Here is a 26,323-nt window from a genome sequence, read left to right as displayed (position 1 = left end):
GGCTGCGAGCATCACCTGCTAGAGTCAGAGCTACGAGCTCGACTCAAATCATTTATGAGAGTCAACTATATGAAGAGCAAATGCAGGAACTTCAGAAGGAGATGACTCTCGAGAAAAAGCAGAGGTTAATGATGGCTGAAGGTTCTATCGTAATGCAAACAAGAATGGAGGAGGGCCAAAAATCCCTGCAAGAAGAAGTGGAAAACATAAAGATAAAGCTCAAGGAGATGGAAAGAGTAAACGTTGAACTTAATGACCTCCTCGTGAATATGGGTGGAGAAGCTGAAGCGGAAAAGCAAACACTCCTCAGGCAAATTGAGGAGTTGAAAGGCCAGCAAGGAGGAGAGACAGAAAGCTCAGGGCCAGCCGCCAATGAGGGCATCGACCTCGAAAATGTGGCAGATCCTGTGGACACACCCATGCAAGAGGAAAGCATAGCAGGATCCTCTCAAGAGCCACAGGATCTAACACAAGAAGAGGAGGAAAAATTGCGTAAGGCAATAGAGGAAGAGCTAAGGGGAACCACGAAGGAAGCCTTGGAATGGGAGCAGAGGGTCTTCAAATCTATGACAATTCAGAAGATCGACGCCAGCAATCTCAGGAGCGAGTGGCTTCAACCCTCTCTCCCATATCCATTGCTGAAATATGAGGCAGCAACAATCAACAAGCGGATCAGAGAAGAGCCAGTTGTACCTCTCTACAATGCAGACACCTCAAAGCCAGAAGGAGTTAAACTTATTGTGGATTCTCAGCCAAAGTGGAGTAAGGCTTGGCTTACAAAGTACCCACAATACCTAATCCACTTGGTAGAGGCACCTAAACATATCAAAGAGAACCTCAGCTTCTGTCCTCTACCAAGGGTTAGGATGTGGAAGGCACAAGAAATTTTTCAAAGAAGCCAACCCACTTGGCTGAACTACCCAAAGCTGCCGGGCGTGAAGGCAGGTGAGAGAATAAGTGTCCAATACATGGTGAAAACCCTAATGGGCGCCATAAAGTTGTTCACTGGCTCACCTGGCCTTACATGCATTATGATGAGGAAGATTTGCAGAACCATCTTAGCAGTGTGCGAGACCTTCAAGCCAGGCCAGGTGACCGACAGCATATTCTTCTTCCAAGATACATACAGATGTGCTTATGATCTGTCAGGTCAGCCTTCCAAGGAGGTGATACATGCGCTGCATCAAAGAATCATGTTTCTACCATCCAATCACCTCCAAGATTTTGAAGAAGCATTCTATACGGGGTTCTTCACTATGAATACAGATATCTTTGGCCCAACAATGCTGAACCTACATGCCAGGTACGAATCACTGCTAAAGATGCGGGAAATGATAAGATGAAGCAGCTGATCAAGGCCATGTCGGGGACGACATGAGCAAGGAGGGGGGGAATGTTAGAAGCTGGACACACCCCACAACATCTAACTACTCGGAGGACTATTATTTTTGTAATTATTCATTCATTGAGGAAAACCCGATTTTTCACCTTGTAATTATTGGGACTTACAGAAGTTTCCATATTGTATCCCAGTTTTGATAGTTAGATTGAGTAGATGGTTGATTTTGGAACTTTAGGGTTTGAGAAATTGTAAGGTATATATACCACTTTTTGACCTTAATGAAAAACCTTTTGTCATTTTAAAACAAGTTTGAAGTTTGTGAGCGAGCGTACTGTGTACGAGAGATAGAGCGTGAGCTTCATCTTGACGCTACGTGTGCTCCGGTGGTCGGAATTGAGTGCGGAGAAGTGCAGCGTGTTGCCCCCGACTAGAGCTACGCGCTGATGCCAACATTGTGTGCGTACGGTCCGGCTTTGTGAGCTTCTTCTAGGAGCTTCATCGGTTGTTTGGGCGAGCATACGTTGTCCGATTTTGCATTGCAGTATATCCACACGTTCACATTAAGTAGAACTACACATTAGGCACTTTAGATTTTGAAAACGAAGACCTGCAGATTTTGACCAGACATCCTATGTGTTTCTGCACCGGGTGTTTTGGGTCGGGATTTTGGTTCATAGACCTTAGGGAGAGCGACCTATTGGCATTAGTAGGGTCTCCTTCAAGTTCTATGGTGTTTCGAGATTGTTTGATGGGTGTTCGGCTCTAGAAAGCGTTGTAGGAAGTTTCCTCTTTTGCACTCTTGAAAGCTGTGACTTAGACAATTGGTAGAGACCTCTGTAGGAATTAGTTAGGAGTCGGTCGAGTATAGGTTGACACCTTATGCTAGCTTCCACGCGTCTGTGGGTCGAGCTTCGTCCTTAGCTGACATTACATGTTAGGTGAGTTTTCGATGTGCTGACGTCCGTCGCGGCGTATCCGTCCAACACTGACAGACCCCAATTAATTCCCCAAGTTAGTAACTTTCTTCAAAAGAGCTTTATCCAACATCATTAGCGATATATGGTCATTTATGAGCTATCACTGTCCATTTGTCCCCAAAACTCATATACATGATGTACAAGGTATGCAGATGGCTATCATGGCTCCAATTTTGAAAAAAATGCATTTTTGGCTAGGGGTTAGACTTCTCTTTTTGTTTTTTAAAGTAAATAAATTAATAAACCTTAGCTTGTATTCTCTATTCATAGCCTCCTAGCAGAGTTTGGCTTGATTTGGACTCGTATTTGGATTTCAAAGCTAGCCTTTTGGATTTTACTCTCGAAAACGACCAATGTGTATCTCTAGAACCTTCTAGCTGCCAAACACATGTAGAACCAATGATGATGACTAGAATATGGCTTAACCCTTGGTTGTTCCTGCAGACATCTATCACGATAGTAGATGACTAAAATGTCGTTTCTGTCGCTTTTGTTCTTGTCAATACTGCTTGTTCCTTTTGTTTGTTAGGCTTGATTAAGTTACATACAAGATAGAAGACTACAATATAAAGATCTACTTCATGTATACATCCTTGTAGTTGCATGAAATGTCTAATCGGAAACTTTACACTTAATGGGTGTTTTTGTTTAGTCACATCATCAAATTTCTTTGTCCTTGTAGGCCATCTCGGGCTTTAACGACCATTATCAGTCATCTTTGGCCTCTTGTTGTGGTCGAAGACTGATTGGCATTCTTTTCTTACCTTTGACATTCTAGCCTTGTGCATATGGCTTTCGAGGCATACCTCATGAAGTTTTTCATTTTCTTGTACCTTGTTCTCTTTGTACTGCTCAAGCATCTCTTCAGTCTTTACTTCATTTGGATTGTGGATTTTTTATTTTTCTTTTTTTTGAAAATCTCAAAAATAACGAAACAAAACCAAAAGTCAACTAAACAAAAATAATAATCATTTGAGTAGAATTTGAAACTCTATGTACACTGTACACATGTCCCTAGGGGCTCATATATGGATTTTGTCCCCGTACTCGTCCTGCTAATGCTATTATGAGGGCATATACTCTAACTTTTGTCAAAAAATCATCACAATCAAATGCAAAAATTCAACATAGCTCACAAAACATTGTTCTCTAATATTATGATATTAGGTCCGCATTTAGAATGCCTGCCCCCCTCCTATTGGAGTCCTCCTTGACAACAGGGTATTGCCAAGGGTATGTGTGTGCTTGGGAAATTAAAAATTGTGCCAATGCAGGCCTTATAATGTAGCCCTATTTATGCATACAAAGTCAATGCATGGAAATAATTTATGTTGTGCAAGATGTGGATATAAGAAATTTAGTTATTGGCATTTGCTGGCGTGGCTTCCTATTATAAGCAATGTAATGATCTTTGAGTTGAAGATTGTAGATATTTTTTTGAAGGCTTACTTATCTTTTTATGCTTCTTTGGGATCCATTTTAGCCTTGTGGTTGGTTGTCGTATTTGGGATTGTTCCATAGTAGTGGATTCTAGTTTGAAGTGTGCAACTTGCTTGCTTATAGTTTATCTATAGTCATAGGAGGAATTAAAATAATTCAAGCGGAAGTGTGATGACAATAGTTTTATTGGTTTCCTTTGGGACCCAGTTGTTTGTGATTACTGGTTGTTTCGTTGATGTTTCTTGTTTGGGAGCCCATATTTGTCCCTGCTTTGTTTTTGTTTGAAGAGACTTCTTTAAAATCCACCGAGTCTTCAATGGCTTTGATTTAGCCCTTGTAAGCTTGGTTGAGGACAAGATTTAGACTTTGGGAGTTGATACTTTAATCATTTAGGAATCCAAATAAACTCATGATATCTTTGTGCTTGAATCAACTTCTTTGGAACCCAAATTTAAGTTGCAAAAGCTTTTGACTTTGTGATCTTCTTAGCCATTCTTTCATTCTCTTATTGTTTTCCTTTTTGTGTTGGATCTTGTGATTTTTCATGAGAGATCTCGTCATCTTCTTGATCCATACCTTGTTTTGGCAGAGCTGTCTCTTTGGTATCCATATTTGTGGAACTTTTAGGTTCTCACTTCTTCTTTATTGTGGCCTTCTATGAATGTTACAGAAGCTGCTAGTGATAGTGATTACCTGAGTTCTTGGTCGGGGATGTCATAAAAATCATCACCGTTGCTACTATTCTCAACAAGGTTGAAGTCTGGCACTTTCCCTTTGTGGTTTGGCTGGTTATGAAAAGTTACTATCTGTTTTCTCTTGGATTGCTATTTTTTAATTAACTTTTCTAGCCAATTTATTAGAGCATTGTTAGCCCATTGAAATGGCCATTTTCTTCATGGTTGAGTCTTTTCTTCCTGTATAGGAGCCACATAAGAGGATGCTTGTTGCAATTGCATCACCATCGAGGATTTTTGAATTCACTTCTGATGCACTTTATTCTTCTAGCGGTGACATTGATTCCTAGGGTTTTGATCTGAACAATCATAAAACCATACATTAGTTAAAGTGTCGTTTATGTCACCTACTGGGCTGTCTCGATTTCCATAGTTGACATCTTCTTGAAGCTCCAAGTGAACTACAGATTCATAGAACTAGTCTTCTGTTTTGTCTTTTGATTCATGCATTTCTTTGTTGCTCTTCATCTTGGGAACTTGCTGATGCCTGGTTCTCTTTGTTTTCTTGGATCACACTTAGTGCAAAATAAGGAACAACATCATAGCCATCTTTATCAAAAAACTTCATTGTTGGACCATCTTGAATAGCACACACATCCAGAGTAGCCAAGATGTTATTCCATTTGAATGGCTCTAATGCTTCTTTAAGAAATGGTTCTAGGATGTAATCCTTAGCTTTGATTGCCCTTTTTAGGATACAATCCTCTTGCTTTTAGCTTTTGCATTGTGAAAATTTACACATCCACAATTATTTAGGCTTACCCAATCATGTTGGAAGTTCTAACCCTGCTATTATAGTGGGATCAAACTCCTCCATATAGGGGTTCTCATCACGTCCTTGTACCTATTGTAAAGAATGAGGATGCAAGAGAGCTACACAAGACAAGCACAAAGCACACAGAGATGGAAAGCTTCTTCTTCTTCTTTTCAGAAAAGAGAGTACAAAATGACTAAGTGCTAAAGCTGAAAAGTAGCACATATGTACATGCGGTCACTAAGTGTGAACTCGCTAGAAGCGTACTAGGCTGACACTATAAGTGTAGTCCAGCTGTAGAATCACTGGTAGAGATCCTCCGTGTCGGTCACCTAACGCGCCACTGAGTAAATGCCGTAAGCGGCCAAGACCCGTAGTGGATGCCAGCTCAAGGTGTAGAGCTCGACATCTCAACACTCCCCCTCGAGCTCTGCATGTCGCAGAGTCCAAGCATAGTCCGAAAACGTCGAAGCCTCTCAGCTCCGAGGGCCTTGGTAAAGATATCCGCTATCTGCTCCTCTGTGCTGACGTAGACCAAGTCGATGTCGCCAGCCAACACTCGCTCTCGAACGTAGTGGTAATGGACCTCTATGTGTTTGGTCCTGGCATGGAACACTGGGTTCCTAGCCAATTGCATGCTGCTGAGGTTGTCACAATGGATGAAAATCTGCTCGTCCACCTGCACTCCCAAGTCCTCAAGTAATGTGCGTAGTCAAGCTACCTCGCACGCCGCAAGTGCTGCACCTCTGTACTCGGCCTCTGTGCTCGATAAAGCAACCGTAGGCTGCTTTTTGCTGCTCCAAGTAACATCAGCACTCCCAAAAGAGAACATGAAGCCACTCGTAGATCTCCTATCAACAATGCTACCTGCCCAATCTGCATCTGTATACCCATACAATGCTAATGGTGCATCTGCTGCATAGAACAATGCGTAGTCAAGAGTACCTTGCACATACCTAAGTGTGCGTCGTACTCCATCCAAATGTGGCTTCCTCGGAAGCTGCATGAACTGACTCTCCAAGCCTACTGTGTAGCTCAAGTCTGGCCTCATGATAGTCAAGTAGATTAGACTACCCACAATCTTCCTATACATGTTGACATCCTCAACAACATCACCCTTCTCTGCACTCAGCTTTGCATTCACATCCAAGGGAATAGAAATTGGCTTACAATCAGCCATACCATACTTTGACAACATGTCCAAAGCATACTGTCTCTGTGATAGCTATACACCCTCTGGAGTCCTGATCACCTCAATGCCAAGAAAGTAGCGCAACTCGCCTAAATCTTTCATTTCAAACTCCTGTTTGAGAAGACCCTTCACATGGTCAATCTCCATAGCATTGTCACCAACAATAATAAGGTCATCTACATATATGGTAATGACCACAATCCCCACATCACTCTCACGTACATAGATTGAATGATCAGCATGAGCTCTCCTAAAACCAATACTGACAAGATACTTGGCAATCCTGTCATACCATGCTCTAGAGCCCTGCTTCAAACCATACAAAGCTTTGAGAAGTCTGCATACATAATCTGGGTAACCTGGATTGACATAACCAGGTGGCTGATCCATATACACTTCCTCTTGCAACTCACCATTCAAGAAGGCATTCTTTACATCCATTTGATGCATAATCCATCCTCTAGATGCAGCCACTGCTATGACAGCTCTCACAGTCGTCATCTTTGCCACTGGAGCAAAGGTCTCCTCATAGTCTATGCCATACGTTTGTGCATAACCCTTTGCGACCAGCCTTGCCTTGTGACGCTCAATGTTACCATCAGCCTTATGCTTGGTTTTATACACCCATTTACAACCAATATCTTTCTTGCCACTTGGCAATGGCACCAACTCCCATGTGTCATTTGCTTCCAATGCAGCCATCTCTTCATTCATTGCATCATCCCAATGCACATTTCCAACTGCATCCTCAAAACATGTGGGCTCCACATCCTGTATCACCTTAGCCATGTAGGCTTGGTGATGCGCTAGATACCCATCATAAGTCAATTTCTGAAGTGGATTTTTGACTCTATTAGATCTGCGCGGTCCTGGGTCACTCCTTTGCCCTCTAGCATCTTCTTGTACTTTCCTTACACCAGGTGTCCTGACAGCCGGAATTCCAAATTCCTCATCAAGACTTTGTTCAGAACCATCTGAATCCATGTCTACATGTGAAAAACCTGATGATGCATCAGCCATAAAGGGAGGTTCATCAACCTTTTCCTTTCCTTTTCATGATACATTCCCTGTACCTGTTGGTTGAGTAACCTGCGTACGTAGTCTACCATTCCATGGTTTCTCAACAGAGCCACGAGAAGAGGACTCTTTTGGTCCACTCAAAACCTGTGACTGTGGCCTCACATTTTGTACAACCACATCATCTTTTACATCAGCCCCAATAGTGCCATGTGCATTATTGTACCAGCTACTCATCTCATCAAAGACTACATCTCTGCTCACTCGTAATTCTCGTGTAGTAGGATTGTAGCACCTGTACCCCTTTTGTTCAAGGGAATATCCCACAAGAATACATTTCTCTGCTTTAGGATCCAATTTTCTACGCAACTCATATGGTACATGCACGTAAGCTATGCAGCCAAACACTTTCAAGTGTGCCAAATCAGGCTTTGTACCTGTAAACTTTTCCTCAGGTGTTACATCATGCACCGCAGGTGTAGGTGTCCTGTTCATAATGTACACAGCTGTATTTACAGCTTCAGCCTAGAAATGATGAGGCATGTTCTTCTCATTCATCAATGCACGTGCAACCTCTGCAATGTGCCTGTTTTTCCTTTCTGCGACCCCATTCTGCTGTGGAGTATATCTGCATGTAAACTGCCTGTGTATACCATGTATTCGCAGAAAATCTGAAAAATCATTGGAGAAGTACTCTCCCCCTCCATTTGACCTCAATGTCTTGATTTGCATATCTGTCTCCTTCTCAATCATGACTTTGAAGTCTTGAAAGTGACCAAACACTTCACTTTTGTTACGCATGAAGTAGACCCATACTTTCCTTGTATGGTCATCAATGAAAGAGACATAATACCTGCAACCATGCATACTTGCAGTATCGGCTGGACCCCAAACATCTGTGTGCACCACCTCAAGTGGCTTTTTACATACATTGCGCTCATGTGGAAATGAGCCCTTTGACTGTTTTCCAAACTGGCATGCTGCACACACTTTATGCATACCATCCACCTTGAATTTGGGCAAACCTTTTACAATCTGTTTTGATTGCATGCTGCGCAATCTCTGCTCATTGACATGGCCAATGCGTTTGTGCCAAATGTCAACATCAGCCACAACACCTGTGCCCTGTGCAAATAATGCAGCTTTTACCTCAGGCATGTCTACATTCAGCGTAAACATTCTGCCCACACATTTGCCCTCTGTGATCAGCTTACAGTCATTCTGGAAATCTTCTACATAATAGCCATTTGGATTGAAGCGAACCTGAAAACCCTGCTCAACTATTTGTCCAACAGAAACAAGATTCTTTGTAATGTTTGGGACATGAAGTACATCTGCTAAGTACTTTGATTTCCCACTCTTCGTATTTAGAGGTATGTCCCCTACATGAGCAATGGGGTGAGCTGTGTCATCTCCTGTCTGCACATAGCCTGACACATCTGGTTTGCGCATATCTCTAAACCACTCTCCACGAGACGTCATGTGATTAGAGGCACCTGAATCCACATACCAAACATCATCTTGGGTGGAATTCTCTGCAGTCATTGTATTCATTACATGCTGCATAACAAACATGCGCTCGTTTTTGCTGTCATCTGCATCTCTGCTAGTAGATGCATAGTTGCCCTGTTCTCTCTTTCTACTTGCTTTTCCCTTTGGACAGTCACGTGACATGTGACCTCTTTCACCACAAGTCCAACATTCTCTACTATCTGGAGTATGTTGCTGCCTGCTTGATCCTGCACCACGACCTCTTTGACTCCCCCTGCCTTGAGACTGGTTTCCCCTGCCACTTGTATTGTTTTGATATGATTGACCTTCCAGAAATTGGCCCCTGCAACCCCTTGGGCCTCGGCCACGACCTCTACCTCTACCTCTGTTGGAGTTAGAATAAAAGGCCTGTTCAGAATTATTTCTGCCATGAGAAGAAGATGTGTCAAGGTTCTTCTCCTCAAGAATAAGCATAGAAATCAAATCTTGGAACACGGGGATGTCGTCTCTAATTGTATTCATGGAAGACCTAAAATGTACATACTCATCTCCTAGACCATCCAAGCATGCACGGACAATGTCATCGTCTTCCACTGAGACTTTAATAGATCCAAGAGCCTCAATGATACTCTTGATCTTCAAAGCATAATCATTGATGGAGAGGTTGTTCCTCTTAACGTGATTTAGCTCCGATTTTAGTTGAAGCTTCCTGGCCTTGGTGTTCACCTCGAACACTCTGCCTAAGTTTTTCCATGCAATGGCGGGGGTTTCAGCATGCTGTAGATAGCCCATCATGCCATCTGTGATGCTCATAGAAAGCCAATACATCACTTTGCTCTGGCCTTGTTGCCAGTCCCTCAAAGCTTTCCTTTGTTCTGCTGTAGCATTTGCCTCGGGAATCTCTGGTTCCGTTTCATTGTCTCCTTCTACATAGTCCCAATAACCTTTTCCTTTTAGGAAATTTGTTATTCTGAACTTCCATGCAGGGTAGTTATTTTTCTCAAGCTTCTCAGTAACAATCTGACTGAAACCGTCAGACATCTTGAAGCACCAAGACAAAATAGCTGCAATCTGCAAAAACCTGCAAATCTGCTGAACCTGCTATCGTGGTTCCTGTAACGCTTTCTACACTCAACGAGTGTCCAAAATCAAGCGTTTCACAACCACTGTACTTGTACAGTAAATCTCTGTATACTGCACTTTGGAGACCTGTTCAGAAACTTGTGCAAAAAACTCGGCATCTGGTCGTGGATTGCGAACGAAGGGATTGTGATGCTCTTGCTCTCTTAGCCTCTCTTGCCTGCACCAGGCTCTGATACCATGTAAAGAATGAGGATGCAAGAGAGCTACACAAGACAAGCACAAAGCACACAGAGATGGAAAGCTTCTTCTTCTTCTTTTCAGAAAAGAGAGTACAAAATGACTAAGTGCTAAAGCTGAAAAGTAGCACATATGTACATGCGGTCACTAAGTGTGAACTCGCTAGAAGCGTACTAGGCTGGCACTATAAGTGTAGTCCAGCTGTAGAATCACTGGCAGAGATCCTCCGTGTCGGTCACCTAACGCGCCAATGAGTAAATGCCGTAAGCGGCCAAGACCCGTAGTGGATGCCAGCTCAAGGTGTAGAGCTCGACATCTCAACACCTATGTTCCTTAAGATTTATTCTTGTAGTGGTTTCCATATACCTTAGGTAGATATGGTCGTATCCCCAATCTTGGACCATTCTTTGTTGTTGCATGAATGGTCTTCCTAGAATGATATCATAGTTGTTCTTGTTGCCAAAGGCAACAATAGCAAAGGTATGATCATACTCAATGCCGCAAGAAGTAACAACTATTTTTTCTAGTAGTCCTATGGGACTTTCCGTGTGTTCGTATGCAAGGTACAATTTCATCCTGGTAGCCCTCACTGCTGGTTTTTCCCATTTTTTATAGATCTCTTTTGTTGCAATGGCAACATCGGCTCCACTATCAAGGATTGCCATGGTTTTTACACCTTGGAATTCCACAAAAAGGGTAGTGTTCACATCTTCTCCCTCATAGTACTTGCCTACCTTGTTTAATGGAACTATCCTAGTGTTGAGCTGAGGCATTTCTAGCTCTTTGATCCCTTTCTCAATTTCACTCATTGGTTTTCTAACACCAAATTTATCTAGACATTTTTTCACAGTAGACCACATGTTTGGTCGTTTTTTGAAAAAATCGGCTAACATTATCGTATAGGTAACTGGTGTTGACAAAATTTCTATCAGCCCTTTTGAATTGATGACCTTGTTGGAAGACAGTCTTTGTGATGGGACTGCAATAACATCTGACTTGGCCTCGTGCTCTCCCATATAGGATGGTAGTGTTCTTAACGAGAATGGTGTTGACTGTCCATAGACTGTACATATCCTTGGCCTCCCCAATACGATTCCACTTCTAGATTTAAATGGAATCCAACCTCAAATTCCTCTATCAGTGGAAGAAACACTCCCCCTCCATCCCCTGTCTGGTTTACTTGTTTGCTTAGCTCACTCATTTCATTGGCCTCTGTAACTTGTTTTCACAATTTGTCAAGACCATCTATTTCTTTACAACTATCAGGGATAGCTATGTGAAACCCCTCAAAAGAATTATTTGTGGTATTCAACACTATCCTTGGTTCTAATGTTGGGTCCTTGAGATTTGGTACATGCTCGTGACTAGAATCTAGCTCTTTTTGTTCTTGGTTTGGTTGGATTACTGGTGTAGGTGGGACAAGGATCACACCCTCAGGTTTTCCAACTAGTGGTTCTAGTAAAGCTGGGTCGTTTGAATCATTTTTTGGCACATTTCAAGCCTGCTCTTTTCTAGTTTCACATATGGATATATCATCCACCTCTATTCTTGGGGCTGGTTGTTTTTGAGAATGTTTCATAGTCTTTTATGAGGGCATTTAATGGCTCATTAGCCTTCTCAACCAATACTGATCCTCCTGAACAAGCACTTCTCAACTTCTCCTATTTGGATGGTTCTTTTGGAGGTTGAGACATCCACTGAAGAGAAGGTAAAACCCTTTTCTCATGCTGTCTTATCTTCTCTTTAGCTTGGGTAAGCTCCTAAGTTAGGGATTTTTGCTCTCGTTCCCTACATGCTTTCATCCTGGCCTTTCTAGCTTTTCAAGTATTCCATTTTTTCTTGGTTTTTTGACTAGGTACATTGGTCTTTGGCTTACTCCTCTGTGGACTCACGTTTGTTTTTATTTTCTCTATCTCTAGGCTCTCATCAGCTTCTTTTTGAGCTTGTGCACTCATAACTATTTGAACTGGTATGACGTTTTTGTTTTTTGAGCTATTGGAAAGTTGAACAATTCTTGATGTGATATTTATGACTTGGTTTGGATTTTTTGGACAATCTAAGATAAAATGAATGACACCACAGTCAAGACAATAGGTATTTACTTGAGTGATCTCCGTCTAAGGACATTGTTTGACCAAGTGGTTGTCACAACTTTTGTGACCATTTGTCTCTGGTTGATGAGCTTCTACTTGCATTTCCTTTTGGTTGTAAATAGGCTCTTACCTAGCTAAGCCTCTATTCACAATGAATCGCAATTGGAGTTTGTACCGGCCTCACCACTCCCTGTGTTTCTCTCATCTTCTATCACTTCAAAGGGCAGTACCCGATTTGGTTGTTATAATACATTGTAGTTGGTACTAGTACTTGTTTATTAGATGCTTCCATCATCTGTGTGTATCCCATATCTACAAGCATTCTAGCACCTAGCAATGGAGGTTGTTGTTCTAAGACAAGACTGTGGCCTTGAAACTCCTGTTGGACCTAGCACATTCTTCATGACGTATCTAGGTGGAAAAGGTGCTACTGGAATAGGTTGTACATACCTATCCCTCAAATATTCCATGCTATAGTAACACTCTTCCCTTGTTTGGTTTGTCCAATTCATCTCAATTTCACATCACTTAGGCTCCCTTGAACCAGACTTTACAAGAGAAGTTAACCTCTTGACCATTTTGTCGATAAACTTTTCATGATTGATAGGTGCCATTGGTTTTGCAATGGACTCTCATCTATGAATCACTCTGATGCTGAGAGGATGTGTTGTCTTTTTGACTCTTACAATCCTTTTCTTTATATTCCTCAAATTATCCACCAGATGAAGATCTTCTTTGATCAATTTATTTAGTGTCAGGGTCCTTATCATATGCAGATACTTTTGAAGACTGTCACGTCTCATTCCCTAGATAAAGATCAGCATCAACCGTGCTTGTGTAGGTAGTTCTGCTCTTGGATAGAACCTGGCATACCTCTTGAGCCGTATTGTCGCTTTATGTACTGATTCACCCTCTATTTGTGAGATCATATTTTGAGCTATTCCTTTATGCAAGAATTCCTGAATGAATTCTTCAAACACCTCGTCTAGAGTCTCAAAATCACTTCTTTTCACTGAGTCAAACCATGTAGCCATGTCATCTTCTAGAGTTAGTCCAAAGCCATTAAACTATGTCGCAAAATCTAAGACTTCCTCTGCTCTAGTCACTCTTCTAAAAGCCTCTACGTGATCTCTTGGATCTTTATCTCCAGAGTATTTCCTATTTACCCATTTTTGGATATGGGATGGTGTTAGCGGGTCGTTGCGATGGATGTGCAGCATAGCTCTTTTGTACTAACATAATGTCAATATGCAAGGAAGCGACTCGGGATGGGGCACGAAGACTTAGTGAGAGTGTCAAGCTCACAAAAGTGAACTCAGGGGCTGCTCATATTATGAAAAAAGCAAATCAACCACTTCCTAGTCAAACAATCAGTATGCGTCCAATCTCACCACTCTAGGTCATCACGCCTTTTCGGCATCCAAACGAGTCCGGAACGCCATGAAACATAAGGAGAGGTATCACAACACTTAAGGGCTAAATCCTACCAACTTTTGTCACCATCTGGGAAGGTACATAAATCACGATCCATCACAAAAATGTGCAGAAAACTGAACTAAAAGTACTTGGAAATGTCCTCCTTAAGCATAGAAACACTTATCATGGTCAAAACATCAAAAAACAACCATTTTAACCTCCAAATCAATGCATTTAGCTCACAAATAATGCATCGTGAACCACAGCAAATTGGAAATGATCACACTTAGATTATAGAGCAAGAGACAAGGAACGCAATGTGCTATTCGGAAACATATTCTGATTACAATGTTGTAGTAGTAAGAGGCCTCCACAGTGCATGTTTTTTATTCTTCCAGCTAATGATCAATCTCCCCTCAAAACTAAGGGTTTTGACTTTAAAAGTAAAGGGGGCTTTCCCACGACCATTTGGCATCTTACAAGGGTGTAGACTCAGAGAAGTAAAGAGTGTATTTTCTAATTACATCACGATTACAACTCATCATAGGCTGAATTACATGGCTTTCTTCAAAACAATAGAGTGTTTACAAGGTTTGGTGTGCATACGCCTGTATATGCCTATATCCACCAAACATTCCCTCCTTCCTATTCATTGCACGTCCTCGTGCAAGCTATCTCTGAGCAAGTCTACTGCCTTCTTTCGAGCGCTGCAGTATTATTTCTGAATTTCTGAGCTCTTGTTTCAATCTCGATTTTTTTGGCTAGCTCTTTGAAGATATTATTACTGAGGGTACTTTGGTAGGCGATGTGGCAGGCTGGCAGATCTTTTGTCATTGGCTTCAATATGGAAGAGTACACTTCAAAGAAGCCTGTCATGAAAGCCTCTTCGAAGGTCTGCATATAATGAGAGGGCAGAAACATGACTCTTGCGTACAAGGGCCCATGATGACATTCCTGCTTGGGATTTCTATCTCCATATTCCAGAAAATGCCCGGCGTACCTTCGACAAAAACTTGCCAGAGATGCTCTGCTGCTTCGATATCACGGAAAGGGGTAATGCATGTGATTAGCATTTTGGAAATATTTACAAGCATCTGACAGGCAACATCTAGGATCTCCTTCATCATGTTGATTACCCTTTTTAGAGTTTGATTCATGTACTGTTCAGATAGTCGGTTGTTATTAAGAGGCTTTGTAATTATTGGGTAGTTTAGCACTACCAGTCTTTTCCTTTGCCAAATATAAAAAATGTCCCAGGATCGCCGTCTATCGTTGGGACAGTAAGTGGGGTCAATCCTGAGATGCTAGGGAGCGTTCCTGAAATAGGTTTCATCGGTTGGTCGCTGACCAAACCATTTTTTCCGCCAGAGGGGTTGATTGTCTATGATGGCCTGACTCTGAAGGGCCGTAACAGGAACATCTCTCTAGTCTCCTCTGTGGTTTGGTTCAAGTTTAGGGAGCATTTTTTGCTACCATAATTTAACTTCTTGCCGCATCAATGGCAGTGAACTCATCTCGTGCCCATGATTCTTTACTACTTCATATGGAGTGATCATGAGGAGGGTAGCCGAATCCAGCACCTTCAGTTCATATTGCATATAAGCCTTGTGTGAAGGGTCCTTTACTTCTGAGATCCAACGCTGAATTTCATTCCTTGTCGACTCCAAAGTGGATGTCGTGGCTGGATTTGAAGATTCCTGCGTGCCTTTTCCAATGCTGGTAGTGGATACCTCTGCTTGATGAGCTTCAAAACGTGGATTGTTCGAATCCTCCTCCCTGCTCAAATTCCCTTGGGCCTTCTGATATTTTGGATGATCTGCTCTCAGAGCTGCTAAATCCCCCTCTTGCCTTAGCAAATTGCCTTTTAATTCTTTGATATCCTCATCCTTGGCCTGTTGTAGGGCCTTATGACCTGCCGTCATGATCTATTTGTCATATTTCTCTTGTTTCAGGGCTTCTTTCAACTCTTTGATTTCTTGACTCAAGGAGGTAGATCCTGCAGTGGTCGTTGAGGAGGAGGGGGTCTCTTGTATGGCCAGGAGCTGAGTCAGAGATCTTCTAACCACCGCATACAAGCCTTGGAGCTTCTCATTTTGTTCTCTTTCTCCAGTTAGCTCCTCCTCGAGACGTTGCTGCTCGATCTGCAATGTGGAGTTCGCCTCGTTAAATTGTTGCACTTCCTTGTAATAGTAGGTTGCATTCTCCTATTCTCTCTGCAACTCCAATTGTGCTTGGAGTTGTGCCTTCTTTTGTGCTCTGATTTGTTGCTTTAGCTGCAAAGATTTTGCTGCCATTTTAGATGCTTCCTTCTTGTTATCTTCTAACTCCAGCTCTCTTAGATTGTAAAGAGCCCTTTGACATTGAAACTGTAGCTTGATTTTCTCTAAGTGAGCGTCAATGTCAAAGGATTTAACTATCTCCGCTCCTTCCTCCATGGATGCTTGTGAGCGTGGCGATCTTGGCCTATGCTAGCCTTTTTGGACTTGATCTGATTGTTCAGCCACCTCAACTTGCTTTTCTCTTTGTTCTGAATCTTTTAGAGCAACAGAGGTTGTGGCGGCTTTGTTTGTGTGGACTCTGTTTCTTGATCCATTTTGTGTTCCATCTGTTTTTCCTCCGCTCCTTATTATGGTAGTCCTGCAATTTCTCCTTCCTTTTTTTTTGAAGTCTCTGGAAGTGGCTCAGCATCCTTGGGAGAACCAAGGTCTTGACCTGTTGGTCCTACGTGTCGTGCTATTCCTCTCCGTGCGAGTGACTTTCCTCTTTTGGCCTTAACTAGATCCGTCAAGTGATTCAAAATCATCGACACATGGCTTCTTTGATTCTTCTCTTTGCCTTTGCTCCATCTTTCACTTGAGTTCATTGTAAATGCGCTACCGCATGGCGCTAGCAATATCCCATTTTCCTTCAGCTTCCTGCCTCTTCTGTTGCTTGATCCTTTCTAAAGCCTCTGTTTGCCTGCGTAGAAGTGGAATATTCTCGGCTTCATCCTCTTCTTTCTCATCATCCACTTCTGTTCCTTGGGTTTGTTTCTGATCTTGCTTTTGTAGGCGGAGCTGTTCCCTCAATGCTTGAGCTTCTTCCATTGTTCTCCTGTCATGTGTAATGGGAATAGCCTCCACCACACGCATAGCTTTCTTTCACAAGCGTGTATATCCAAGTGTGTATGGGCTGTCCTGCTCCTCCTCCGAAGACTGGTAATCCGAAGGAGTGTCTCTTGGGTGAGACCCTTCTTCCTGGCTACTCCAAGCATCTAACTTATTCTTCTCGCTCTTAGAATCCTTTAACATTGCTCTTTGCCTCGTCTATTTGACTTCTGGTTTTGGCCTTGTAGAAGGTCCTACCACTGGTCTTATAGCTCTTTTAGATCTGCGGATTAGATCTAACTGTGCTTCTACAGGTGGTAGATCCTTGATCATTCCTAGTGCCTGATAGGCTATACGTGTGAGCATTGGTTCCCCGTTCATGTAGGCTTTACTTCTTTGACTCCCCTTTAGGTTTGCTTCCACATTAGTTTCAAGAAGGTAGTTGCCAAAGTTGCAACTAACCACCCTGCCTTCAGCCAAGCCCATTGCCATTACCATGGCCATGTGCAGCAAAGGTTCTGTATATCTAGGCGGATTTTCCACCTTGAAATGTTGGGATATAAGGCGCAATGGAAGTTCAATTTCTGAGTAGATCAGGTCTTGATACGTCATCTTGTGACCTCGTTGCTTCAAAAAGGCTTTATCATTGTCTATTGCCTTTGTCTTCTGCAATAGATTGTACGTCCTTTACGGTAGGTGGAGGGCTCTATTGATAAATTCCACTGTGATCTTTACCTTGACGACTGTCCCATCCTTGTCTATCAGAGTTGTTTCTCCATTGTACTGAATTGAACTTATGAGCTCGTGAGCTCGTCTAAAGTCCATTCCCCAAGGAGGCAGTCGCAAGAAGTTATCTAGCTGTAGGCACCTGCCCCGTGCTTGCAATTCTAGTTTTTGGTGCAAAGTCCACATTTCTTGTGGAAAGATTGTGGCCTTTACAATTTCTTCATCTGCTACTTGAAACCTTCCGATGAAGATGTTCACCGAAATTGCTTCAAGTACCTGTTCGGTGATGTGAGCTTTCTCATTTGATGAGATATCAGTTATCTCATAGGGTGCCACATTCCACTCCCTTTGTGCTTTCCTTCACGGCATCCTGTTGCCAAGTTTAGCATGTGAAAATAGGTTTTATCCATTGATCAAAATTGTCGGAAAGTGTAAACTTAACCATAGAATGGAAAAATGAGCATAATTTTGTCTAAACTACTCCAAATTTGACCAAATTTCACCAGTGCATCTAGGATTACTATAGGCACAAGACTGTAATGTAGCAGATGAATTTTGGCAAAAAGGAACATGGATCGCGATCCATGTTGGGGTGCATTTGGAAATTCTAACTTTGGGAAGTTATTCCTGGGCATATGGAGATGCTACTGAACAATTTTCTCTGGATTTAGGGTTAAAGGTACATGGATCGCGATCCATGTTGGGCAATATTTTGGAAATCTGATGATGTAAAAAGGCATATGCTGTCACACCTTTGGTGCTAACCGATGGAAGGTCCACTTTGGCATTACCTTTGTCTGTAAGATTTTTCTTTGATTCTTGTGACTTTTGCAACTTTGAATCTAGCATTAATGGTATCTGTATTTGTTGCTTGCTAACACTTGGTAAAGAGAGTATGAACATTGTATCTTCTCTGTAGGCCTTGTGTTTCTCTTCATGCTTTTATATGCTAAGAATAGAAACCATGTCTTTTTGACATATATGCATACCTAGCATTGTTTTTCTATCATGTTTGCATAGAGTGAGCTGCAGGATCCTTTGGATGTTCTCTACAATCATATTGCACTCTACTTGTTTATCCAATAGGGCATTGCATCTAACACTTTCTCCATTTACACTACTAAGAACTATAGCCATCTTCAATGGTGGTTCTCTTGAAGATATTTTTCTTTCTTTTGCCATGGTCTCATCTTGATCTAACTGTGTCTCTATGGAAGGTGACTTGAGACTCTGTTTTCCATTAGGAATTCAATCTGTTGACTTTGTTTGCAATGGTTGACTGACATTTTTGGACTTCCTATTACCTCTTGGGTGTTTGCAATTTTGATCTTCTTTACTTATTATCTTGGTGGCATTCTCTGCTCAACAGCTTTAGTGGTTTCTCTTTGCTCTATTTGATATGCACTTCTTGATGCCTGCCTTGCTTTAAGCTCTTCTAAGTCTATGTTTGATGAGATGAATCATCTTCAATAAGATCTGCTTTGATATCAGTCTCCATTTTAATTGTTCTTGAGGACTTTGTGATGTCGTCCATGAGTGACCAGTCTTGGTCTTCATTCTTTGTTGCCTGTGGTGACTCCCTCATGTTTGGACTCCGTATCTTTAATATCTTCTAGGCCATTGGAATTCGCACTATGATGTTATCTGTAAGATCTTTTGTTGTGATCAAATGGAATTAGGCAATGATGATCTGTAGACCTACTTGAATGGTGGTGGAGATGATTCCCCAGCATTCTGCTCCTTTGTTTTCAGATATGCTCACAAATAGAGGAGAATCTTCCAACTGTGGTTGGCCACATTTTTTCCAAGTGCAAAAAGAATGAGGTTCTTATCTAGCTGAAAATCTAGCTTTACTTCAATGGACAACTTTTCTTTGTTTTCCCACGTGATGTTGCACTTGATCTTCTCATGATTTCTTTTTGTATTAATTGATTTTGTTGTGGTAATCTCCTTGGGTTGAGCTTTTTCTACATTGGATTTGTCTTTATCACCTGCTTTCATTGATGTTGACTTGTATGATTGTGATACTGCACTTTTTTCTTGCAACTGTTGAGCATTGCATGTTGCTTGCATTTAAGTAACTTTTGATCTTAGAAGATCCACTGCACTTTCTAGCAGAATTTGTCTCTTCATAAGAGATTTGGTGGTTATCTTTGTGTAGCCTTTTGAGATTTTTTCATTGATTTTGACCTATCTATCACTTGTGTTGGTAACTTGAGGCTTTGCATCATCTTCAGATAATCTTTGCCTCCAAGTTTAACATCCGTAGAGGCTTGTACAAGGTCATGAACCTGCTGAAAATGATTGCCATTTGCATATTGATATGCATGGGCAAGCTTGGTCACATGCCATTGCTTGAACACTATCGGATTTGTCGGCTTTTGACTTTGCCTTGTGGAGATCAGCTAAAACGTTTTCCCTTGATGATCTTCATAGAAGCATTTTTCTGTAGATTTTGATGGATTTGGGTCAATGGGAAACTTCCAGCAACCATATGATCTTTCAATCATTTTTGCTTTAAAGGGGTCTATTGGCTAGAAGTTCTTGGGCTTCTATAACTCGTGTAGCATTCTTTGGTACTAGAGCTGAGCTTGATGGATGTGCAACTCCCTCCTTCCTAGAGTGATCACTATAGCCTGCTTGATAGTGAGAGTTCAAAACTATTTGGCTCTGGTTTAGTCTCACCTTTTGGGATTGTGAAGGCACACTTTGGGTAGCATTGTTGATGTTTGGCATCTGTAGACCTTCTGCATAGTTTCCTATGTATCTCCGTGAAGCATGACAAATTATTCCCCAAGTCAAGATATAGATAGCATTATCTTTGCCTTGATATTTTCTATCCCATGGGTCTCCTATGATATGAGCTTCTGTGATTTCAGGACCCAAGTCATCATAGATCTTAGACTTTTGTCTATATCTACGACTATTTTGGTCAATGTATATGATCGTTTTGTCACAACATCAAAGCTTGATTTTCTATGCAGAAGAGTTTGGCTCTGAAAAAATTTCTGGGTTCTAATCTATCACTGGATGCACTTCTATGAGCTAGGATGTGGGCCATTCAAACACTGGCTGATCCTTTTTGTACAGTTTCCCTTTTTGGTCCACATAGTGTGCATACGAATTATGTGTACCATACAATGCTAATATCATTCTATTTGATGTTTCCCTTAGACTCGTGAATGATTGCACAATTGTGGAAGTGGATGTAGAATCATTTGCAAACCGTACACTCTTTTTGACCTTCGATGATAAATTGGGATTCATGTTTCCAGTTTGCTCCCTACTTTTCTTGGTAGCTAGTTGAAGTGTCCCTGTTGTGTGGATTTCTTGGACAATCTTCATGAAAATGTCCACTTTTTCTTCCACAATCTGAGCAATACGCCATGACTGGTGGTATTTCATTTGATTTTGTCATGTCAAGCTCTAGCTGAGAAGTTTTAGCTTTGGTACTCGCCAAGTTGTCGGCATCTTCTTTAAAAACACTGAGCATTAGGCTATTTATTGCTCTATCTTGACCTTTATACTGTCTTTGACTTGGTTCTCCAATTAGATTGGCTTCAATTGACTGATCTGTTGGATCTTCCATTATTGGCTCTTGATTGTAGATTTGACCAATGCAATCCATATACGATGATCCTGATTGCATATGCACTAAATGAATGCTTTGTGGGCTTGTGCAGGTTTCTGGACAACCACTTGGATCCATCTTTTGCACTTCTATCTGCACCTCATCTTTGAGCTTGCAATATCATCTCCACTGAAGTTTGTGAATATGTAGGAGTTCTCTGATCAATGGGATCATGGCTCTTGTGTTCCATTTGTTGCTCATAAGATACCTATGACCTTTCGAATCTATATATAAAACTTTATCTCCAATGTTGCCATATAGCTTTAAAATCGGGCCGTTGCAGTTGTGCATGTGTTACTACTGCTAGTGGTTAGCTTTCTTCGCATGAATTTTAACTCTCGACTCGACTTGACTCCATGTCGTCTTGGTCTGTAAGAACTATCTCTTAGCAGATCTTGGCGTTGATTAGCAAAATTACTCCTGCTCGAGTTTGATAAGACTGCTTTTTCCAAAGTACTTTTAATAGTTGATTGCTCTTAGACTCACAAGGTTTGATTAAATCTAGTTCAAAAGTGTCAGAATTGACTGTAATTTTGATTTGATGAAAATCTAGGCTCTGAATAGCCTAATCTGCAATCCAATGTGATTTTTGCTCTGGTTCATCTGACTGAGTCGAATAAGAAGACACTACATATGTTGAGTCGGAATAAGTATCTGGGACTTCTTCAAAGATAGTGCCCAATTGATCACCTTGATTCACACTCTCTTCAATAGATACTCTACTAGCGGTCTCTCCAAGTATGCCTTGATTTTCTATTGTACAACCAGATCTAAGGTTCATATAGACTTGTTAAGCCTGGAAAGAGTACTTACCTGCATATTGGATTGTTATCCGTTTTTCCACTTGATATGAACTCAGCTCCTCTCAAGATCCCAATTCTTTGCCTGCAACCTGGGTCTTCAATCTGAGCTAAGTGAGTCAGCAAATGAGATTTCCAAATTCTATCCTTGCAAAGAGCTAAAGGACTAATCTGTAGCCTAGAAACTGGGTTATCTTGTATTAATTTTGATCCGCTGGAACCCAAACTTCACCAATGACCTTGTATTATGTTGTTTTAACATTGAACAAGCTCAACAGTCCAATCTTGTCTCTGGAGCTCAAAAGTAAATAATCTAATAGTTCACCTTTCTCACTTTTTCTCAGTTTTTAGGCTTGTCTTCCTGCCATATAAACACATTGTTATAATTTCTCTGCAAGTTTCACTGAACTTGAAGAATATTTTTCGTTATCAATTGTTTAGTGTCCGCAAACTCAGTTTTCAAGAATTTGGCTTAAGTCTCACTTTTTTTATCCAATTTCTCCAAATTTGATATGTGGAGTCTACTTAATATGCTTGACCTTGTGGTTACTCAGTTTTGCAAAAAGTCGCAAATTTGGAGCAGTTGTAAATAATCACGGTTATTTACTTCTGGTTTATTTTTTTGGCCAAGATGTTGATACAAACAGGTAAAGCAACTCAATTTGAGCTCCCTAGCTAAGTTTCACCAAGTTTAGATAAACCTTGCTCAATTTGTCAACAGTTTTGTGTTTGTAGACTGTCTTTACAAAACTGGCCACAATTTTCACTTTACAGATCCAAATATTACCAAACTTGATGTGAGTGCTCAATACAACATGATTGAACTTGTGGTATGCTTGGTTGGCCAAAAACACTTGACAATTGGGCAAAAGTAAATAATCATGATTATTTACTTATGGCAAATTTTAGTATATTTTTGGTCACCTGAGCATACATACATGTTCTATACTCTAAAATAAGCCTCTAAGTCAAGTCTCACCAAATTTGAACAAATTTATAAAGACAAACTCAATTTCTCGACAATCAGTACATATTTCAGTGTTTATCAAGTTTCTAGTCTGTTTTGTGATCCAAACTCTATGAGCCTTTACAAAAGATGTTTTTAATCATGCATAGAGTCTTTGGTATCAACCTTGATCTATTTTGAGCCAAAAGCCAAAAATAGAATTATTTACTTTTGACCTAAAATGAACATTTTTTGCACTTTTTTCAATGCTCAGTCTTTTTGTGACATGTTTTAAGCCTTTAAGTCAAGTTTCACAGTATTTGAACAAGATGCATCAAGTCAGACACAATTTCTCGATAATCAGTATGGAATTCAATTTTTGTCAAGTTTTTGGTCTATTTTGTAATCCAAACTCTATGAGCCTTCACAAAAGATGTTTGTAATCATGCATAGTGTCTTTGGTATCAACCTTGATCCATTTTAACCCAAAAGCAAAAAATACAATTATTTACTTTTGACCTAAAATGAACAATTTTTGTAATTTTTTCATTGTCAATCCTTTGTGACATGTTTTAAGCCTATGAGTCAAGTCAATACTTAATTTGGCCTAAATTCTCAAGAAAATGTAAATAATCTAAGTTTTTGCAAACTCTTGAAAATTTACCTCAAATGCATCTTTAAGCTTACCCGCTGGTTCATACAACTTTTATGAGCATAATCTCTAGCAGGTTCAATGGTTGACAATCTTTTGGTGTTGTTTCAAGTTGTAGACCTGAAATTCTGCAACTTCACCTAAACAACTCACAAGTGATTTCTTTGGAGTGAGCAATGATTAGAGATCTCACCTCGAATTCTACTTACCCTACTCCTAGGTTCTACTGCAAACCTAGGTTGTGGAAAGTATCCACAAACGCTTGTTTTCTTTTTTTTAATGGTTTCTTGAGCATTGATCTTAAGACTTGTCTTGTCCTTTAATCATTCTCAAAATCCTAACCTAATCCTACAATCCTACAAGATACTTAGCAAGTACAATCTACTCCCAAGATACCTCTACACAGACAAAGACGACACTCTTAAGCTATGTGGCTTTTAAGAGAAAGTTTAACTCTGGGTGAACCTAGAGGAAGTTAATGGACAACTACACAAGACGCTCTTGTTTTCCCTAGTTTGGGTCTATTCGTCCCCAACAACGGTGTCAAATGTGGGATGCGTTTCTTAACCTCACTCCTATCTTATTGTAGACATAGCGAGAGCCACGAACATAATTTTCAATCCATGGGACGAAGCTGACTCGACTAGTGCATAAAGGCTACAAGAGGGTGTCAATCTCTTTGAAAATAATAGACAACTCGCATCTAACACAAGCTACACTCAAATGACCTAAGTCATCAAAAGATAATCGCTAATCAGCAAACAAATCATAACTGTTACAGTATCAGATGACATCAAATATTACAAAACTTCTAGGACATGTATATAAGACCTAAGCATACATGCTTATGGTCTCAAATCTCACTTTTGACGAAGTGCAAAAATCACGATTGTTAACAATAGTGAGTTTTTTACCTAGTCGTTTTTGACCCCGAATGCATCTAAATTCTTAGCAATGATGCCCCAATACCCCACCTATGCTTACTTTGTGATTTCTTAGCTTAAATTCCTACTTATGATGAAATTAGGCCATGGGTCAATGACGCAAAAAGCTACAGTTTACCATGATATATATACGTTAATGCGTAGAGCTCTTACCTACGGTTGCAACGCAACAAACAACACTGCAATGTGACAATCAGGAAGGAAGTAGGGAGCGTGAGAAGGAGAGAAGTGAGCGCCATTAGCTCACGCTGTGTTTCTATTATCCAAAAACTTAATAAAATCTTTACAAAGTTGGCTTTTATACCATAGCCAAGGTTTGAAATGTATAATGTGCGGCGCCCAAGACCTTTGTGGCTCCACAACTTACTGTATCTACAACCTAGGTACGCTAAATAACCTATTCTTCATATATTGGAACTCTTATTGAGCCTGTAACACGTTACAATTATCACAATGGATAACTAAATCTGGAAATTACAATACATGGCCATTTTGGAAAAATGTGAAAAGTGTGTAACTCCAATCTTCATTGCGTCTTCATATTCATCTTTGATGTGCATTCATAAAGCTTCAATCTTTACCAGCTCTTGTTAACTGACGTTGGCTCAGTTAACATAGTCACTATATCATTTGTTGATGGAACATGAGGGAAAGGAGCATCCTTTCCATCATAAACTTCTAGCACAGCAACGGAGAAACAACCTGAAGGAAATTTGCTTCCATGTAACTTAGCCAAGCTTGAAGTCTTATCTATTCAACATATACCAATTGTATCTCCATTGTAAATAAACTCCATGGTAGCACCAACATCAGTTTTCTTGGCCATCTTTAAAGAGTAGAAAAAGACAAGTACTAAATCTTTGATCTGTAAAAAATAATTGTTTTGGTTTCATGACTAATTTTCTCTCTTCCTCTCGAATTTCTCTCGCTCTCCCTCACTCTCCCTCGTCCGTCCATCTCTCTAACTATCTCTCACACTCTTTCTTTTTTCTCTCTATCCATGTTTTTCAATTATATATGTTTTAATATTCTAGTACACCCTCTCCCCCCCCTGTTTCCCTACCTCTCTAGAACTTGCTATCCATCACCTTCTCTCTCTCTCTCTCTCTCTCTCTCTCTCTCTCTCTCTAGAATGATGTGATGTGTGATGAGAAATACAAAAATATTACCACGGATGCATCTAAAACATTCAAAAACCTTATGATAGCACTTTAAAACATTGAAATCCGATGCATCTAGCTCAAGATATAGAATTTTTAAGCTTAGGGCCTAAGGAGGTCAGAACCAAGTACATAGAGGCCCCAGAGACCCCCAAATCTCTGGGGCCTCTATTCGCTTGGTTATGACCTCATGATGCCCTAGGCTTAAAAATGCTATAGCTTGAGCTAGAGGCAAAGGGCCTCGTGAAGTCAGAACCAGGCGAATAGAGTCCCAAAGACCCCTCAAGGGCCTCTTTTTGCTTGGTTTTGACCCCTTAATAGTCTGACATAGTACCAATCAATCTCCCATGTTCATCCAATTGAGAGAGTTCTAGTGCTCACTCATGTAGAAGCTTACGACAGAATATGAGGGAGGGAAGGAGAGAGAGTGAGGGAGAAGGAACTAACCTTAGGAGGGATGATTGTCTTCCACACGGATATTGTCAATTTAAAAACAAGCATTTTCACCCCTTTATATAGGCTTTAAGCGCAATCTCTCTCTATTTTTTCTTCATTACCATCCACTTAAACAACACTCATGCATCCACCTCTCACCCTCCAAC

This window comes from Adiantum capillus-veneris, chromosome 15 (genome assembly GCF_014529385.1).
Source record: "Adiantum capillus-veneris isolate H3 chromosome 15, ASM1452938v2, whole genome shotgun sequence".
NCBI lineage: Eukaryota > Viridiplantae > Streptophyta > Polypodiopsida > Polypodiales > Pteridaceae > Adiantum > Adiantum capillus-veneris.
Note: the sequence above shows the minus strand (reverse complement) of the source record.